General features: G+C 37.4%; 1 long non-coding RNA gene across 3 annotated transcripts; it reads left to right on the forward strand.

The window, feature by feature from the left end:
* The first annotated feature begins 881 nt into the window (after positions 1–881).
* On the forward strand, positions 882–21,042 carry LOC308648021. Of its 3 annotated transcripts, none has more exons than XR_014021760.1 (13): positions 882–959; positions 1,470–1,575; positions 2,799–2,881; positions 5,759–5,812; positions 7,611–7,691; positions 9,627–9,709; positions 11,324–11,491; positions 11,941–13,470; positions 14,464–14,507; positions 15,434–15,519; positions 16,557–16,624; positions 18,274–18,431; positions 19,384–21,042. It is a non-coding gene; the product is annotated as an uncharacterized lncRNA (long non-coding RNA). The 3 variants fall into 3 exon arrangements; XR_014021761.1 differs by having other exon boundaries at positions 1,470–1,569; XR_014021762.1 differs by having other exon boundaries at positions 1,470–1,554.
* The last annotated feature ends 380 nt before the right edge of the window (positions 21,043–21,422 follow it).

Genomic DNA, 21,422 nt, shown 5'->3' on the forward strand with positions numbered 1-21,422 from the left:
TTGCTCTCAGTGAAGGGGAACAGTGGACAGATTTTGGTTTCATTAAACCCATTTGTTCTTGGTCTTCTTGTCATTATGGGGTTCTGAATGTATAATTATTATTCATGAATCAGAGAATGATTGAACTGGTTCAAGGAGGGATACATGCTTGAAGAGATGGAACGCCAATGGATCAGTGGTGAACATTGGTTGAGGTGTCCACATCAACCTTCTGATGAAGCCCTCTGTGTTAACTTGGGTTTGTTACAGAATAAGAAGCAGCTAATAGGTTCTGTAGAAATGACCTAAGAGCAGAAGTTAGGAAAATTCAATAAACTTGGCCCTGGGATTTTGTGGTTTCAAGATATGGAATGTATTATACCAAGCAAATCAATACCTTTGTGAATTGAGAAATATACATGAAAGATTAACAGAGCTATTCATGGAGCAATTAGTAGAGGACAATAAAACAAATATTATTAGCATTATTACTTGCCATAAAGAAGGGCAATTATTAATCTGAAGTAAAATGAACAGACGGAGTCTATAATGCTTTATTTTAATGTGGAGCATAATACTGATAGTTACAAGACTTTTTTTTTCAATTTGCTTCTTTTTTTTTTTTAATTAAGAAAAGGGAAAGTGTTTGTATCAACCAGTAATCCTCTGAATACCCATCTACTTACTAGATGTTTATCTAGGCAGGTATTTGTAATTGTTATAGATCTTTTTGGGGGGATGGGTGGTGTACTCAATAGTATTTATCACATTATTTAAAATTAAAAGTTCAATACCGACTAGTGAAAAATTGCATTTTGAGTCAAAGTTTATTGCTACCTAGTTCTGCTTGAATAATCCATTAAAAATAAATCTAAATCTATTCTAAATCTTTTTCCTCCCCAGAATGAACACCAGGCAGCTGATTTAATCATTTAATCAAGAATTATTGTCCTGAATGAGGAGCAGAGATGCTGATAAAGGTAAGCCCCTTGGTTCATAATGTCTGCTTGGCTCATTTTTTTTCATGGTTATTACCTAAAGAATTTTAAAGTAATAAATATCTTCATACATAAAATAAGTAAAACTCTCCAAATATGGAGCAGTAATGGAATGTGTTAGGAACACATTCCACATTAACACAACTGAAGTTATTTTAAAAAAGACAGAAATTATTTAAATTATTCTCAGAACAGTTTAATATTATTCTTCATTCTGTACTATAATTGACTTCTCCATGTGTGGAGATCCGGGCTGGTACTGCCTTTGGGACCGTCCACCAGAACATGGATGATCTGTGAGTGTCTCAGGTGATGGAGGACAGTGGGGTCATTAGTTTTCACTGAGCCATCTTTGCATATGGACAGATTAAATAAAATAAAACCTTTGAGTGCTGTTGAAGAACTTTAGTCACAGTTTAAAGGAATAAGAGCCTAAAAACTCATAAGATCTTTTCTTGGGGATTTTGTGACTGTGTTGTTATTTGTGAGTAGGTGAATTAACCAGAGATGGACCCGTGATGAATGGCATGGGGTTTCTGACACGAGGACAGTGATTAAACCCATCTGCAACTCTGAGGTCCATTGCCAAGCGGTACCGGTATTTATCCCCTGGGAGGAAGAAGCATCTTTGTAGTCTTGTTCTTTTGGTTTGGGCGTTTGAATGACATTATCATAACCAAACTAGCCATGAATGGATGTCAATGAGTGAAGAATAAGAAATATATGTATGTAATTATTTTTTAAGACATATAATGAAACATGGGCCATTATTAAAACCATTTTGAGATTCTTAGTCCCAATTAATTAATAGTTGAGGCTGTTTGCCCTCTCAGACCATATAGTCATCTGAACATAAAGAGGCGTGATTTTGTTCTGTGCCCATTGATCATTTTATTAAGAAAGAAGGAATGCATTTACATAAATGAATCGTTGATTGAATGTTTGAGTGAGAGAGCATGGAGCAATGATGAGACTTTTATTCAACTGCATGTACAATTAATGCAAATTTTCTGTGCAGTTTTACTTAAGCAAACAAATTGAACCAATTTGCTACTCTTTGGGGTAATTACACACAAAAAAATGTAAATATTATTCAGGGTACTTATCTGGTGTAGGTGGGCTCACATATAATGAATTATAATGCTATTTCATAAATTTATGTCTTAATTTTTGAAAATGTTACTAATCAAAGTGCCAATGGAAAACATGCAGTTGTGTATAAAGATCCTGATCATCTTATTATTCAAGCTTGTGTTCATATTCAAGGCAAAGATTTCTAGACCTTTCCAGTAGTGCATATAGAATTTGCTATATTAGTGTTTCAGTTCTATTTTGATGGTTGTTTAAACTTCAAAGCTCTTTTAGACAAATTATCACATGAGTAAATAGAGATATTAGTGAATTAATAAGTATATTAAAGGAGTTCACCTTGGACTATTGGCAAGATTGTGTCATGAATTGAATCTCCAGTGGATCCAGTTTTGCACAAAATTCAACAAAATGAGGATCTTGCTCTTGCCCATGTGGGTAGCAATAATGGACTGGCAATCCTAATAGTTATTTTTATTGTTTTCAATGCTGGATTCAATGGTGTTCATGATATTATTTATACCAAAATACATTATATTAGTTAATAAAGTATTGTCCTCTCTTCTAAATCACAGAAGTTAATAAATATAAAGTACTGCTCTCTTCCAAAATGTTTAGTATAGAACACAAACCAAGGTTTATGGTTAATTGATTACTGCACAAGTATGGTCCATTTAAAACAATTTAATCCAACTATTCAATCCATTTGAATACTTGCTTTTTATCCTCCAGGTGAACACAGTCACCTATTCAATCACTGCTTCCTGTGAAGACCTGGCCTTTCCTCTCTTTGGATAAGAAGAGAAGATGTCAACGTAAGTAAAGATCGAAGTTCATGTTCTTGCTGATGGTAGGGCTTAATCATGTATTCACAGAATTATTTCAAAGGGATCAGTTCAAAAGTGGTCATGTGTTGACCAGTGGTGGAAATCATTATACATTAAGAACTATGTTTAATCCAATTCAGAACAATTGAATTTCTTAGAACAAAAAGATGAAAGGCATTTCTGTCATGTTAAGAATTTTTTAATATGTAATTTCGCTTTTGTACCCCAGTGGATTTAACACTTCTCTAGTGATATTGTTGTAGACTCTTAATTCATTGAGGTGAGAAGAAGAGGAAATGGAGACTGACCTTTTCATTAGCTGTGGTATAAGATGGCAGTTCATTGCGTCATCTTGAAAATATGGATGCACTTTAAATGAAGGTGGCCCAACCATGGACCAGTGACTAATAGCAAATTGATGTGGTGCTGGGAGGTGGATTAGTTCATATCCGCATGTCTGGAGATTGCAGAGATTTAGGTCCTCAGCTCTGTGGGGGTGTGAACTTTGACAGCCATATTTGTATCTTCCGAGCCCTTAATTCATGGCTGTTGATCATATTATTGGGGAATCAGTGAATAAATCAGGAATTTTAACATTGAATAGAAGCATAGAATACCAAGTCTGGATCAATGATGAGTGTGCGTGGGGCATCTGAATCAAATATTTTGATTAAACCCAGTCTGTAACTCTGAGGTCTGCTCTGTCTGTAACATCACAATTCACTATTTAAAAGAAATATGCTTATAGACATTAGAAATATCCGAGGGAACATGTTTTTGTTTTGACACTGGGGATTGAACCCGGGGCACTTTACCACTGAGTTACACTCACAGCCCTTTCTTTAAAAATGTTTTATTTTGAGGCAGGGTTTCCCTATGTTGCTGAGGCCTCTGACTTCACATCCTCCTGCCTCAGCCTTCTGAGTTGCTGGGATTATAGGCACGTCCCACTGCACCTGGCAGAGGGAATGCATTTTTGCTCTTTCGTTTTTCCTAGGTTTATACTGCGCTATTTTAAGTAAATCAATGCCTGAATAAAGACAAGGAGGGCCATAACTCATATAATGTGAGGGGAACAAATTAAGGATTGTTCATTTCTGAAATTTTGAGTTTCAGTAAAGCAGGTGTTGACAGAGTGTCTCTCCATGTTTTTGTTTTGGGCTAGTGGTGAGTTGCTCATTGCATTTCTTAGTTTTAGAAGTGGCATACACTTTATATAATTAAATTATATATTTGACATAATAACATTTATAATGTCGTAATCATATTTATTATGTCATGTTTATTATTATGTCATAATAACAATATAATATTTATTATTATGTCAAATACATTGTATTGTTATTATGGAATATGCATATCAATTAACTAATAAAATTGGTATGTATATTCCATAATAACAATACAACTAATAGTTGTGCTGAATTCATTAATGTAGTAACAACTGGATATAATTAAATAACTTGATATAATTAAAAACTGAAATACTATGACAAGATAGTTATTGAAATGTGGAAAAAGCCTAAGCAAGAAAAATTTGAGTATGAACATAATTACTACAAATCCTCTTATTCAATGATTTTTATTTAGAAGAAAATTATAAGTGCATTTTTGTATGATTTTTGGTAATAAGTGAGTGTATAAATAGACGCTTGCTCATTGCTCTCAGGGCTTATAAATATTGTTGCTATTTTTACAAATGAGTAAAAGAACAACATCACAATTCACTATTTAAAAGAAGGACCAGTAAAAGACATATATGGTTTGTGAAGTGGCATCTTTTATTCTGTGGACCCTCTTGAAATTCAGGTGCACAAGGCTGAGGCCCCTCCACCTTGATGGAAGAGTGGTATAGACCTTACTCTTCAGATGCAACTTGCCATTCACATGCAAATTCAAATTACTTAAAAATAAAGATTCGGTTCCTCAGTCACACCAGCCACTTTCCAAGTCATTTGTGGATAATGGTTCCATATTAAATGATACTGAGAGAACTTCTGTGATCCCTGCAGAGAGTATAGGGGAGAGAAGGACAGTAGAGACAAGTGGCAGGAAATGGTGCTCAGTTTTAGGTAATAAATGTTATTATTCATTATTGGTAAATTAATAAACCAGTAAATATAGGAATTAAATTACAGTGTGGCCCATTGACCAGATTGTGTCATGAAACATGAATTTAAATTCATTGTATTTTGCAAAATTTTTCTTCATTAAAAAATTCTCTGGGGGCTGGGGATGTGGCTCAAGCGGTAGCACGCTCGCCTGGCATGCGTGCGGCCCGGGTTCTATCCTCAGCACCACATACCAACAAAGATGTTGTGTCTGCCGAGAACTAAAAAATAAATATTAAAAATTCTAAAAAAAAAAAAAAATTCTCTGGCCTTGTTGGATATGGTGGTGCACACCAGTTATCCCAGCAACTCAGGAAGTTGAGGCAGGAGGATTGCAAAAGGGAGGCCAGTCTCAGCAATTTTACAAGACCTGCAGTAACTTAGGAAGATTCTGTCTCAAAAATAAAGGTCTAGGGACGTAGCGCAGTGGTAAAGCACCCCAGAATTCAATTTCCAGCTTCCCTCCCACCCCAGTATTTGGTCTTTTTTTGCTGTAAGGTAAGATTATCTAGATATATATTAATCATCTTTTTTGGGGGGGTGATAGAGTCAAAAAATTATGTGGTATCTATTCATACTAAAGTATTTCAGTAAATGAAGATAATATCACTGTTGGATTGATGATAATTGTGTGATATAAGCCAATGATTGTGATTAATCAAATAATGCAGAACTGACCTTTATTTAAAAAATATTAAAATTTTATACTTTTCATTTTCTTGGAACTCTGTCTTTTCCTCCTGAATGAGCACAGCACCTTGGATTTGGTCATTCTCCATGATGAAGACCTTGACAGTTGCTTCCATGGGTAAGGAGCCATGTTAGTAACAATCGCAGTCTCCATTCTTTGTTCATATGTGGCCACTGAAGTATAGGACCAAAGGTCATGCACAAAAATTAAACGTAGGAAGTATGGACCTGTCGTAGAGATGTGTGAAGGGACAGCTCAACTTAAAAAAAGAAACTTAAGAAATAAACTGGAAGGAATTTAATTTCCAGAGCTGTTTGACATTCTGCATTGTTCCTGCACTGTGGTTGATTTAGGAACTTCCACAGTGGTGGAGGTGCACATCACTTGTGTCCTAGTTGTTGAGGATTTTGATTGTTCATTATACCCTCTTTAAGGGGAAAAAAAAAACCCCACATTCAATGAACGTGGTGGCCCTCATGGGCCAGATTCACTGAATAGGTCATGAGAATGGCACTGAGCTCCTATCTGTACGCCTTGTGGGGTGGAGTATAGGGACATATCGTAGTCATATCAAGGGTCTTTTTTTTGAGCCTGTGGCTCATGGGGAAGTAAAGGCATAAGGAAATGAAGAAGGAGAGTGCCGAGTCTGGACCAGTGATGAGATTGGAGGGTGTCTGAATCAAAATTTTGATTAAAGCCATCTGGAACTCTGAGGTCCGATTTATACAGTAGCTTCCCATTTTTCTCGATATCTTGATCGGCAGAGTACACATTTTATGGAAATAGACTGGGTTTATAAGTAATTCAGTGCATGAATAAATAAAGGAATGTAGAGATAGGTAAATCTAAAGAGAGCCCAGCGTGGTTCAGTTCTGTGCTGCACCGTGCATTATTATTGCATGTTTCTGGAGTACTGAACTCCAATGCTACATATGAATAAAGATGGTTGCTTTTTTGGAAAGAAGTATGTGACAGGTGTATGTAAGACTTTATATAATATTTTGATGTAAAGGGTTTGTTTGCTAATTATTTTTGATTAGCAAAAGGAAAATTACATAAATAGTAGATGAAGTAGTAATGTAATTGGCGAAATGAATGAGCATTGTTCACCTTAAGGATATACCAATGAAAAGAATTATTATTATTCCAACTATGAATTATATTATAAATAAGCAAAACATCTGTTTTTTTCAAATTCCTATTTTCATGTGCTAATTGTACACATTGTAAGTTGCCCAGGCTGATCTTGAAGTTGTGATTCTCCTGTCTCAGCCTCTAGAGTAGCTGGGTTTTAGGTGCAAGCCCCTGCACCTGGCTCATAGCTAAGTTTTTAAAAGTGTGCACAACATGGCCGAGGAAGAAGTGAAAATGATACTCTTTCTCATTCAGGTGTGGGAGTGTAGGTCCTTGACCATGAAAGTCAGCTCTGTTCTGGGTTGGTCCTGAGTTGACCCCTGTGTGTATGTGTGCCTGTTGTGTGCATGGGAATAGATGAGTGAACATTCTAGCAGCAAACAAATAAAACAGTGAATGATAACATTGTAGGGTCAAATGCAGATTATTGGTGAGGACTGACAATGAATCATGAATTTAAATTCACCTATTTATTTAAAAGACTACTTAAAAAAAGAGATTATCTGTGGGCTGGGGGCAGTAGACATGTGTGTGCAAAAGTGTTAGTTCTTACTTTTGATTGATGAATTTAATAATGTTCATTCTATTATTTGAATTTAATACGCCAGTAAATAAAATAAATGAAAAGTTCTTTTTCTGTAAAGTAAATAAATAGAAGTCCTTCAATGGTGGAAACTGAACTCAAATCTAGAATGTGATTAGCCTACTGTGCAGTCAATGTGTTTTAAAATATCTAACCCTGTACTGTTTATTCTTTAAACATTGGTATTTGATGCCACAGAATGAAGACCACAGCTGATTTATTTAGTCTCTGCTGTCGAAGATCTTAGCTGTTGCCTTTGTAAGAAACCTAATGACTAAAGTAAGTAAAAGCTCAAGTTTTGTCAATTTGCTTGATATTTTCATTAGTTGCTTATTGAATTGCTTGAATTAAGCCATATATGGAAAAAGGACATGTGTTATGAAACTCAGATTGATCCAATTAAGCACTGTTGTAGTTAAAGCATAGAAGATATTCCACTCATTTTCAGAGCTAATCATTCATCTAATTTCTGCTCTACATTTAATTCAAAATTTATCCAGTCACAAAATCTAGGGTCGCCATGTCCAATAGGGTTGCCCCATCCGTCCGTGGCTGTCTGTATTTTAAATGATGGGGATTACAGGAATTCTTGTGTTCAGTTGCTGTAGTCTTCTTGGTCGTTGCCTGGGGTTGTGGGGCAGTTGGTAGCACGTGTCCGTCATCATACAAACTTCCTGAGGAAGAGCGCAGGGGAAGGTGAGAGACAGACAGAACGGGTTGGCCAGGAGAAGGACGCTTGCTCCACCCAGGGCCACTCCGTCAAGAGGTTCTGTGGAGGGAGGAGGCCTCATCTGAAGGGAAACAACCTGTAACCAGATCCTGGTAGTAATCCAGGTTATTGTTCTTGGCTTTTTAAAAACATTCGTGATCATTGATGTTTTTTACTCTAGTGAAGCCGTGCATAGATCTGTAAATAAAGATAGAAATTAAGAACAAGATTGCTATCCTGAATCAATGATGAGCAGTACCCTGGGTGTCTGCATCAAGAATTTTTGACTAAAACCCTATGCCTGGGAGGTCCATTGTAATAAGATTGAGATTTGTTATCTCTATAAGAAATGAGCTGATTCTAGGAGTTAAAAATAATAGGGATAGTGTTTTGGGGGCTTCTGAGTGTGGAATATATTATTTTCAGTAGAGCAGGGCATAAATAGACCAAGAAACCTATAAATGAGAGAGAATGGATGACTCTCATTCAAGCCTGGGGACTGATAAGGCAACGAGAGTCCCCGCTGACACAGTTTTGGAGGACAGTTCCAGGGACATAGGTGATCGGAGCCACCCTCTTGGTGAAGGAGCATTGAGATAGGTGGATGCTAGACACTGTTTTGTTCTAATTATGTTTTATTTTTTAAAAAGGCAAAATATTTACTTAATTTCATTATTGATTAATTGAAAGAGGGCATAGGTCGGGATCTATGTTGAGAGCCTGTCACATGGCCAGTTCTGATTAATACAGTGATCTGCACTGTGCTTAACGTCAGTTCTTGGGTTTAATTTAAAAAAATAATAAAAAAATGATTGGATCTTTTTTTTTCGTGTCTAATGAGCATCTAGACAAGCATTAATATTGTGCAGTTCCTGTGGAGTCACAGATATATAATGGTCTCATTATGAACTTGAAAAACAGTAAGTTAATGCCGCAGTTAATCATTTAAAAGGAAGCAAATCATGGACCAAGGAGGACCCAGGTTCTGAAACAGGGAGATGGATCAGTGTAGTTCCCCACGCGCTCCAGATAGTTAAAATAGACTTAGGATCTTGCATTTTTGGAATGATGGCTATATTTATGAATTTAAGTAGAATTTCCCTTTTTTGGCTTATTGATACAATGTCCTTAAATATGTAATAGCTAAATGACACCACATGTACCTAGAGAGGGCCTGTGTGTTCATGTGCATGTGGATATAGCTGAGTGTGCTTCCATTCACATCCTGTACCAGGGTTCATTCAGAAGATTCAGCACTTCCCTGCATGGGTAGAGGCATGCAAATAGACATGTGTGATAGTCAGGGTTCTTATTCTTTTGTCTGGTGCTCATTTAGTATATTTAATATTCGCCCAATAGGTGAGTCCACAGGGATGCCATAGGTATGTTTAAATGTATGACAAGCACTGAGTTTTATGCTGATCAAATATTGACTTGAATTGAAATAGAAAAAAAAAATCCCTCTTATCTATCTAATCTGCTTTTTTTCTGTTTCTATTCTGCAGAATGGATGCACAGAGATACGATCTTTCTCTAGCGAGGAAGGTTTTGGTTGTTATCCTTTTGAGTAATGAGGTTAGAAATCTATGTAAGTAACAGATTAATTGATTCTGGTTTTATGGCTTATCATGGACGTTAATTCTGTCATTGAGAGGGAATAAGTGGCTACGTACACAAGTGAAATGAATGAAGGTCAGATGTGGACTAATTCATCATATCTTTAGTCCATTAAAGAGAAAGAAGCAAGACCATTCTATTTTCATACTCAATTTATTCGTGAATTAATTAATGTAACATTCATTATTCTGTTTTATTTCTGAGTGTCAGTTGATTTATCCTCCCTCTCTTATGAAGACATAGTTCAGTCACATCCCAAGATGTAAGATATCGTCAGCACTGTATGTGTGGAGTGAAAGGATGGCTTCATGCTCGTTTTTGTCATCTCCTTAAAAATGGGTGAAGTAGCTAAAAGTTGATCCAACCCTGACCTGTAAAAGAGTATGGGGTTAACATAAAGCAAGGGTGCTTGCTTTTAATTACTAGTCTAAGTCTGTCACTCAAAGAGAACTATCTACTTTCTCTGTGAGAAATGGACTTTGGACAGGTATTAAGCACACCTCTCGAACATTTTTTTTCATTCTTTTGTGTTACTGAAGATTGTACCCAGGGCTTTGCACATGCTAGGCAAGTACTCTAACCCTGAGCATAGCCCCAGCCCTGTAAGAAACTTCAGTTTCTTATTCTTGTGTTTTGTGAACCATAAGTATTGATTATATTTTAGTGGATTCTTGAGCCGGGAGCAAATGTATGAATGAAAGATGACGAAGAATGCTAAACAAGGAGCATGCTGGGTTTTTGTTGGCTTTGAACCAAGGGTTATGGGTAGTCCAAATTTGGTCAGTGCCAAATCAGTATTTTCCATTCCCAAGACGACCCCTCTGGCTTAGAAACATATAAACATATCCTAGTAATAGGCATTGTTCTTATTCTAATAGGGTAATTTGGTAGTTGTTCATTTTAATACAAAAAAAAGGAAAAGAAAAAATGTTGAATAAATAAATGAAAATAAGCAAAAACGACCAAATGGCACAGGAAGTCTGGGTTATGTAACAAGGATGATGGTTCATCCTGTTTGTTGCAACCTCTACCCAATATAGGAGACACAGGCTGCCTGTGCCTTGGACATCACACATGCAGGGAGAAGCACTCATTTATTTTACTTCTGCATTGCTGGTTTGTTTACCCCATTGATTTTTTTTTAAGCAGTGCGAATGCATGATCAAATTAATCCACGAGGAAGTACATATAGAATAAATACATAGGTTCAGCAACTTATGCGTACATCCACAGGGGTAATCAAGGTCCATTGGTGAGGCTATCAAACAGTCATTTAGATTAATTATATTTGAGAATATTCTATTTTTAACGTAGACATACATTGTGATCTACATAGGATGGGGCATAGAAACAGCAGCTCATGGTAGATGTAGCTCTTTTCCTTGTGTTTGCTGATCAGTTAATCATTTTCATCATACAATTAAAAAGTAAATCTGAGAAGGTCCTAAGTGAATCATAAACCACCAGTGACAAAACTCTTGTTACATCTCAAGGACTTTAATTAGTTTAGTCATACATGACATCCACAACACGGAAAACAACCGCAGAGTTTCCTTCCTTCTGACATCGGTTTTCTGTTCCGCAGCCTAAACGCCTGACAGCTAGTTCATCAGTCTCTGGTGATGGAGGCTTGGATATGCGCCAGTGTGACGTGGAGTGCAGAGGCTGACCCCAGGAACTGTCAACGTTCTCCCATCCGAACACAGGCCCCTGTCATGAGGTTCTGAGTTAGAGAGTTGTGATTTTTATCATCGTAAGTTGATTCATTTCACAACCAATAAGCAAATCTATAAATAAACTATAGAGGATGGAAGCATTGTCCAACTCTGAATCCATGTGTTTAGGCAAGAAGTCCGGGGACTGATATTTAAGGATGCCTCCTTAAATATCTTTAAGGTAGTGACTATAAGGAATAGTCCATGTTATTTTTCTGGGTCAGCTCAAGTTTGACAGCATTAATTTTAACATAGAGGGAATATGTAGATATTATCACAGATTCATAAATACCCAAACGGAAAGGGCAATAAACAGATTAATAAAGATAGATCATCCAGTTTTATAATTTGTGTTATTCTGAGTCTCCAGCCTGATTTCAGCCTTGTGCTCCCAACCTGCCTCTCTCTGTTAGCATGAAGACTCTTGTGAATAGTAGTGCAACTTTCCTTTTTGGATTAGTTTGTTTAAAGTGATTCTCTGTTATAGGAAAAAGATGTTCCCAAGATGGTGTTCCCAAGATGGTGACTGAATTCTTCTGTAGTCATGAGGTTTGTGGTCACTGCCATGTTGTTCACCACATAGGAACCAATGTAAGTCGAGTCAAATTGCTTGTCCTGGAGCGGGTGGTATTTCAAGTATATTGGTGATATGATAAATGGATTACATACAATCTGAACATAGCAAATGTGGCTGGATGACAAATATGGCATGAACATGAAATATTATATTGATTAATCATCATTTATACAAATAACATTGGTTAAGGAGAGAGGCATGCACTTTGGAGAAAGATCTTATAGTGGGCAATGCCCTATTCCTAAGGATCTTGTTCTCAGAGATTTGTGACTCATAGTCACATAAATACTTTCAGTGAGAAGATGAATTGGTCAATAAGCAGCTGTAGATATTATTGAGAAAAGAAGAGACAAAGTTGGATCAATGATGACCACTGGTGGCATATGAGTCATGGATGATGACTGCAGGTCTGGATATCTGAGGTCCAATACAGGTGACACCTAGAGGATACTGGGTGATGTTTGGGATAGATGTTAGGAAGAGTCAAAGATGTTTTTCTTTGTCTCTGGATTCCTTTTTTCTTTTAAAATATTTTTAGTTGTACATGGACACAATATCTTTTTTAAAAATTTTTAATGTGGTGCTGAGAATTAAACCCAGTGCCTCACATGTGCTAGGCAAGTGCTTTACACTGAGCCACAACCCCAAATCCTGTCTCTGGATTCTTGAATTTTGATTTTATTTTTATAATTGGTTCAAAAATCTGAATTAGTAAAGGAGAAACAGTATTCTCTGAAGGGCAAATGATGTGTGAAGGCACAAAACACCAATGATGTATATTGAATCACAGATATCCATTAGGAAGTGAAGGATCAGAGGAGCTATAACTTTGGATGAGGATCGTATATTCATGAAAAAATTGTCCTGTGTCTTTGTTCTGGGCTGAACCCCATTCGATGTTTATTTTCTCAAGGAAAAAGAATTATAGTTTAATACAAACATAAATGACTAATAAAATGAAACAAATGCATGGAGTAACAGTGTCTTTAAAATCTGTTGTACTTTGTACTCTTCGGAATGAGTGTTCCAAAGATGACCAGAGTTGCAAGGTCCATGGATCTTTCTTGTGTTCTTGGAGAAGAGACCAATGTAAGTGGAGTGAGGTTTCCTTTTGTGGATTGGGTGGTGTTTCGGGAGGCTCATTGTATCCATAAAAGCAGTTATAATTTCAGAAGGGCAAAAATGACCAGAAGATAAACATGTCTTGGGCATGAATTGGCCAGGTTCCATATTCTTGGTTTCTTGAGCAAAACTGTGATTTAAACTCCTGCTGAATGAATTATGAAATGGAAGGAGAAAGGCAAGGATCAAGGGACAGAAGGTCAGTCTTTTCCTAACCCCTTGTGCTTTGTACCCTCAGAATGGACACTCTCAGATGATGGAATCATTCTTCTCTGGCCCTGTGATGTATAGTTAGTTCCCTGTGTGTGTTAGGAACAGGTGAGTAGAGTCAAGAGCTTTTATGTTGGCTGGGGTGGCTTCTCCAGGCCATTCACTGTCCTAGAAAAGCATTACACATAATCTATGAAAACAACAATGGCTGAATGATAAATATGGCCTGGCCATGATCACATTGGTTGATCACAGTTGGTAAAATCAACATGGCGTCGGGGAAGAGATGAAGCCATGATGTTAAAGATCTTGCAGATAGCTATGCTGTGTCTTTAAGGTTACTTTTTTTTTTTTAAAGTTTTTTTTTTTTTTTTTTAGTTGTAGATGGGCACAACGCCTTTATGTTATTTATTTATTTATTTTTATGTGGTGCAGAGGATCGAACCCAGTGCCTCACATGTACCACATAAGCGCTCTACCACTGAGCTACAACCCAGGTCATCTTTAAGGTTCTTGATCTCAGATACTTGAGAGTCATAATTATGTAGTGGCTTGAGTGACAATTTGACAATAAGCAACCGAAGATAATTATTGAAGAGCAGGGTTGGTCTTGGACTAATGGTGACCACTGTGATGTATGAGTCAAGGATAGTGATGATAGGTCTGGAAGTCTGAGGTCCAAAACCATAAGATAGCTAGTGTATTCTTTGTTACCCTAGGGATAGATATTATCAAGAGTTAAGGATGTTGTTCTTGAACATTAGTTCTATTTGTTGTAATTGTATCAAAAATATAAATAAGGAAAGAAGTGGGCAAGGCGTTCTCCAGTGGGAAAACCATGTACTCTGCTTCCTCAGACCATTGATTCTTAAAACCAGAAGTCTACCTGGGAGGAAACAGATGAGCTATGTTTTTTTCTGGAATGGATGCTGGGTCCAGTTTAAAAAAAAAATGTGGGGAACAGAATTCTGTTCAGTGTTTGTTGGTTTTATGAAGAAGAAAGTGTGATAATTTAATGCATGGTTCATGAAGAAGTAATGGAAGAACAAATGGACAGAATTCCAATGTCTTTAAAATCTGCTGTGCTCTGTACTCTCACAGTGGGTGCTCCCGAGATGTTGACAGCATTCTTCTCTGGCCACAAGGTCGGTGGATCCTGCTTACGTTCACAGTATAGAGATTAATGTGAGTTGAGTGAAACTTCTTGCCCTGGGTTGTGTGGTGTTACAAGGAGGTTCACTGTAGTGGTAAAAGCAGCACATGTCATCTCAGGAGGGTAACCGTGGCCAAACAATGACCATGTCATGGCCGTGAATCATTATGTTGACTACTCAATAATGGCTATAATATTTTGAGCGAGTAAGAGTCATACTCAAAGTAGGGAAAGCTCCTGTAGAGAGCTGTAAAGTACACATCAAGAAGTTACCCTAGGGCCTTTGGACCATTGTTATAAATATTATCAGTGAAAGAATGGATAAGTCAATAAACAATGGTAGAAATTAAGGGAGGGGAAGAGGCCAATCTGGGAACAGTGATAACTACTGGTGGCGTATGAGTCAAGGATGATGACTGTCTCTGAAACTCTTGAGGTCCACACCAGAAGACATCTAGCTTGTAATCCTAGGGATAGATATTAGGTATTATCTAGGATATTGTTCTTTGTCCTATGGTTCATGAATTTTCATTCTATTTTTATAATTGGAACAAGGTAAAATCTTTACATCAATATATACAATATATAAAAAATGAAGATAAAGTGAGGGAGGCATTGTCTGGTTATGAAAGTATATGTCAAGGCCAGAAGTAGCTTTAAAATGTTTGAAAAACATGGAAGTCTATTCAGACATAAATAGTAGTGATTTTTTAGAACCTTGGACGAGAATGGCATGTGCAGAAAAAATAATGGTTCTGAATCCTTGCTAGGGTCAAGGCCACATTCAATGTTGTTAGTTTCTTGAGCAAAACTGTGATTTAACTCCTACTGAATTAATTATGAAATGGAAGGAGAAAGGGAAGGATCAAGGAACAGAAGTTCAATCTTTTTCTAACCCCTTGTGCTCTGTACTCTCAGAATGGACACTCTCAGATGATGGAAGCATTCTTCTCTGGCCCTGTGATGTATAGTTCCCTGTGTGTGTTAGGAGTATTGTGAGAAAGGTGAGTAGAGTCAAGAGCTCTTATCTTGACTGAGGTTGTTTCTCCAGGACATTCACTGTCCTAGAAAAAGCATTACACATCTATGAAAACAACAATGGCTGAAGGACAAATATGGCCTGGCCATGATCACATTGATTGATAACAGTTTGCAAAATCAACATGGCGTCGGGGAAGAGATGTAGGCCATGAACCTCAAGACCCTGTAGAAGGCCATGCTGCGTTCTTCAGGATCTTGATCTCAGATGCCTGAGAATCCAGGTTATCTAGTTGCTATGCGTGACATTAGAAATTCATCAACAAGTAACATTGATAACACAGGAGGGAAAGAGGGCATGTCTTAGATCCATGGAGACCACTGGTGGCACATAAATCAAAAATGATGACTATAGGTTTGGAAGTCTGAGGTCCAACACCATAAGACATCTAGGATTTACTCTGTTATCTTAGGGGTTGATGTTGGCAAGAGTCAAGGATGTTGCCCTTGGTCTCTGTGTTCTTGAACTCCTATTTTTTGTAATTTTATCAGAAAATAAAAGTAAGGAAAGAAGTGGGCAAGGTGTTCTCCAGTGTGGAAATCCATGTGGCACTATTGATAAATATGAATCACAGAGGTCCAACTGGGAGGAAAGGTATGGGATGGAGACTTTTTCTAGAATGGATGCTGTAAAGTTCCAATGAAAATATCAATAATTAAGTGTAAATAAATATATATGAATAAGTGAAGCATGATAGCATTTTTATAGTCTGTGGACATGTAAAATGTGCCACCAATTTTTATGGAAAATGTAAATATATTAATTGTACATTCTTTTAGTATTTCTCCTGTATCTAAAGCTGATACCGATGATAAAACAAAGAGCTACTCTTCTTATTCTGAATTTCTGAAGATTAGTTAACTAGTTTTTTTAGGGTCTAAGGAAACGTGAAATGTGTTACTCCAAATCAAAACCCATATGTATATCTCTCTGAAATGCAGACTGAAGGATCAGTGTAAAAAGCATGTCAATGTTTGATCCCTGCTTTTCTCTTCTTTCTAGAACAGATGCACTCTATTTGATTGATGGATTTCTGAAGTTGCCTGTCTTATTGGGGAACTGATAGAAATGTGAGTAGTGATAATAGTTTTTTGAATGTTTTTTTCAGGAAAATAGCTTTTTGAATGTTTTTCAAGAAGGCATTCCATGTATTAATATAATGTGTTTAATATTGTCAAAGAAAGCCAATTGTCTCTGATGATAGTTATGTATTCATATGAAATACTGTGTGGTGCTCCACCTGGACCCTAATGATCCTTGTCCAGCACCATTCATGATGCATGGCTGATAAACACCATGTGAGGAACTGGAAGTTCCAAACAAAGGCAATCTAGCATGCTACCTCAGTAGGAAGTGATCCTGCAGAGAGATTGTAAGATGCGAGTATTGTGTACTTGATCTTTGCGTTCATGGATTTTAATTCCAGCATTATAGGTGGATATATTAAAAGTATCAACAAATGAATGTAAATAAATAAATAAATAGTAAAGTATCATCCAATTATGAAAATGTGTGGAAGGAAGAGAGCCCATTAATACAAGTAAATTAGAAATGCTCAAGTCTATTAAGAAAGGCATCGTTTAAGAATGGTACTTTAGCTAACGATCATATAAACTGTACAAGTAATAATCATTATGATTAGTACAAATAGGGCAATGAAGAATTAATAAACGAAGATAAGCAAATATGTGAAGTATTTTCCCATTATATAAATGAACGTGCATCTAAGGGCCTGAGCTGGAAAGACTGGCCAGGGCGGCCCTGGCTCTGCAGTCAGTCACATTTTTGCTTTGTGCTCCTCAGGATGGATGTGCACGTGGGCTTATAGATGCCTCTGTGTGGCACATGATGACAGTGTGAGTCCTAGCCCCAGACTCATCCTGCTAGCCCAGGCTGCTGTTGAGGTGTTCCCTCTGAATTTAAAAGGTGTGAAATGTCTTCTTTGAAAGCCGTCCACAACACGATGATATACATATTTGTGATATGTATGTGGCAATAAAAATTTACATGATGTATTATATGAACAAATCCATGTAGAAGCATTAATAGCAAAAGTACCTATAGGTGTAGGAAGTTAGTCTACAGAAAGCAATAGCATTAATCAAGGCTCCAGCCCGTTATTTTTCTGTGCTTTTATTATTGTTAGAGAATTAATGAATTCAGTCATTAAGAGGTGTATATGAGAATGAAGTCAGGCCCAGCCAGGAACAGTGGTGATGACTGTGGCACATGAGCCAGGGATGACCGCTGCACTGGGGACTGAAGCCAGAGCAGGGTTGCCTCTGGCCACTGCTGACTCGGCCCTGTTGGCAAACGTGGGGAATACAAAAGAACCATGGTTTTGGTTTTGTGTTCATGGACTTGGGTCTCATTACAGGTAGATCAGTGAGAGAATAGGCAAACAGGAATGAATAAATATGAATGAGCGAAATGTTGTCTGATATAAATCACATGAGATGAGAGAAAGGAATAATGTACGTTGAAAACAGTGAGGTCTGTAAAGAGATGAATAGTTAAAGGGTGTTATCCTATGGGATAAGGAAGACGTAGAAAAATACACATACACAAATATATGCACCCATATACGTGTGCACATACATATGTATTTTAATGTTCTTGTTTTATTTGTGTCAAGATTGATATTGTTGGCTTTTCTAAAAGAAAAATTAACATGTATTAATTTCGAATATTAAATACCTACATCATTAATGATTGACAGGTGACCTGCATGGACCAGTAGAGATAAGGTGTCAGTTTTGCTTCTGTGGTTTGTTCTGCTTTTCGTTTCCCTGAAGGAGACCCCTGGGCTGTGTTGAGCATTCTGCCTCCATCGTGGGTTCAAAGGTTGCCTATCTGGGTAGGAGCTTGGGCAGCAAGGTGAGTCATGGGTGATGTTCTCACCATGTTTTGGTGGTTTGCTCACGGCGTTCACTGTAATAATTAAGAAATACCAAAAATAATTAAAGAAAAAGCTATCTATAACCCAATGATAAAGAAACATGTTAGTTGTTGATATTTACAACTTCGAGAATGATTAAGGAGAATATAAAATGAAGTGAATGATTCTATAAACAGATATTGAGGATGTTTAAGGATCTTCAAGGGTTTTTGGAATTGTGTATATTTTTCAGTCACACATGTTTACTTTATTGTTATTAGATTATAGATAAATGAATCATTAAGGACATAGAAACTAGCTAGACATGGTGACAAGCACCTGTAGCCCCAGGTACTTGGGAGGCTGAGGGCGAAAGATCATTTGCATCCAGGGTTTCAAGGCCAGCCTGCTCAACTTAGTAAAACCCTGTGTCATTAAAAAAACTGTAGAGGTAATGACTCTATAGACGGATTTAGGATTTCATAAGGATCTTCTTTTTTGGTGGCTTTTGATACTTTTGCAATAAATGGATCAATAAGAGAATCAGTATAAAATTAAAATATGTTTCACAGTTTCAATGTATAGAATTTTCAGTCAGAATATTTTAAAAATGAAAAAAGAATCAATGCACAATTAAAATAAGTAAAAATGAAGACACTGTAGCATTGTCTAATTATCAGGAGTAGGTGAGGTGAGAGAAAATACTAATTAATAGTGATAACAATCTGGTAAGGAAAAATGGTTCTGGCTTCCGATGACGTAGATAATGTGGATAATGCTGGTGTTCTAGTTCTGCACTGATGGAAGTTTCACATTGTTTTTTCTTAATGGAATGTGAAATGTATATCAAGCCAAATCGGGTATCGCCTAAGTGACTGAATAATGACTTGTGGATGTGAGATCAGTGGAGGGAGCATCTCAGTCATGTTGTCATCTGCTCTTTCTCTCTAGAGTGGATACACCCCGACTGATCAAAGCACCTGGCCCCGACTGTGACCTCTGTGGCAGACCCTGGGTGCGGGAGCATAAAGATCAACATGTGGTCGTCAGTTACCATCTTTGGGAAGTTTGTTTATTTTGTTTGGAACATTCAAAGTTAATAAAAGAAGTACATTTAAAGTAAAAAGAACAGTTGTTGTCCAAAAAAAAAAAGGTGGGATTAACATGAAACGTTGTGTTGATGAATCATTCTTCTGGCGATCAGGATGATTGAAGTGCGGCCATGGATTCTGGAGACATTTCTGTGGACACTTGAATCATCATATTTAATACATCTGTGAAACACTGAGGGCCGTGTCTTGATATGCCCATGTTGACAGTCAATCTGTAGCTACATGTGGGTGTCAGGTCTTTCCTTCTTGTTTTCTCTTTGTCCCTTGGAGTTTAAAAATCATAGGATTTTAAAAAAGTGATATTGATGGATTAATCAATGAAGAATTGTAGATGGGAATGAAATGCATGGGGCACGTGGACCATTGATGGCAAGGGGCGGCAGGCGAGTCCTACGTGATGTGAAGTCAGACACAGAGTAGTAGCTGCCTGAGGCTGGGGTGCGGTGGGAGAAAGGGGCAGATCAAAGTACACCAAGCATCATTCAGAAAGGCAGAGGTTTAGGGGAGCCTCACCCAGCCTGGTGAGAGTGGTTGCTAACAGTGGGTAGCACTGTCTCAAAATGGCTCAAAGACTAGATTTTTAAATACGAGAATATTTACAGAAATGTACAAATATGTACAAAAATGACAAGGCTATGAATTGATAGATGTGTTTCATTAGCTTGATTTAACCATTCCACAGTGAAAACATATGTCAAAACAGCACATTGTATCCTGGAAATATATATAATTATTTGTCGATTAAAAATGGAAAAAGAAACCCTGACTAGACCAATACTCTCACGTGAGACAGATTTTAGAAGTATGAAAGAATTATTTTCGTGGATTTTGATCCTAGTGTAATTTGTGGCCCCATGGCAGAATCGCATGCACAGTAAATGAGAGAGGGCGTGGAGGGTGGAGAGTGCCTACTCTTAAGACCCTTCTAATACTGTTAATGTAAGTTGAAACCTAAGGTCCTCGAGGGAATGTTGGTGGATCACGTGTCTTATCCCTGACCTAGGATGATATAGATAGTACGCTCAGTTTTTATTCTGGGCCTATGGCAATTTTGATATTTCTCATTTTCTTATGGAAAAGTAACAAATATGAACCCAAAGTCATATAAACTTATTTGCTCACTAAACAAAAGGGGGATTGTGCAGATCAGTCTTAGTCATCGACTCTGTCCTTCTCAGGATGGGCAGAGCCAGGTGGGTAGGACGAGGCTGTGCGGTCACCTCTGTGTGTCGGACCGTGGAGACCAGTGTGGATAATGGCCGGTGTTTTGTCCGGGATGTCGAGCGTACTACCCCAGAAAGTAAGGCTGATGAGAGAGGGTAGCCGTTGCCCCGTGATAAATATGGCGTTGAAATGGAACATGGCGTTGATCCATTGATCTTTTTTTTTTTTTTCTTGTCACAGTGAGGATGAATGATGAAGGAAGAGTAGCCGATGAATGTGATTGTCTAGAAAAATATTAAGGATCTCCTGTGCGGTTTTTATGATCAGTAGCTATTTATTTTATTATTAGATGAGAATGTAGAGAAATTGACCCAAGACAGGGTCATGAAGATGACCCTGGGGTATGAGTTGTATGCAGTGAGTGACTACTGTGTGCTCCATTCAGGGAGACCTGATAATAACAAAACAAAGTAGACCCGTTTGGGTTGGAGTGATCTTACGTACAGATTCTAGCAATGTAAAGGGACCGTTTTCTTGGATTGTTCTTTCTATAGTTGGGTTCTACTGTCATAAATGACAACAACGTAACAATCTTTGGAGAAATGTAAATAAGCGAAGATAAGAAGTGTCTACTCTGTAACTGTGGCGAGGCAATAAAAATACTAAAATATATTGAAAATACCAAATTTTGGGCTGGGACTGTGGCTCAGCGGT

This window comes from Spermophilus citellus, assembly GCF_964194105.1.
Source record: "Spermophilus citellus genome assembly, chromosome: 4".
NCBI lineage: Eukaryota > Metazoa > Chordata > Mammalia > Rodentia > Sciuridae > Spermophilus > Spermophilus citellus.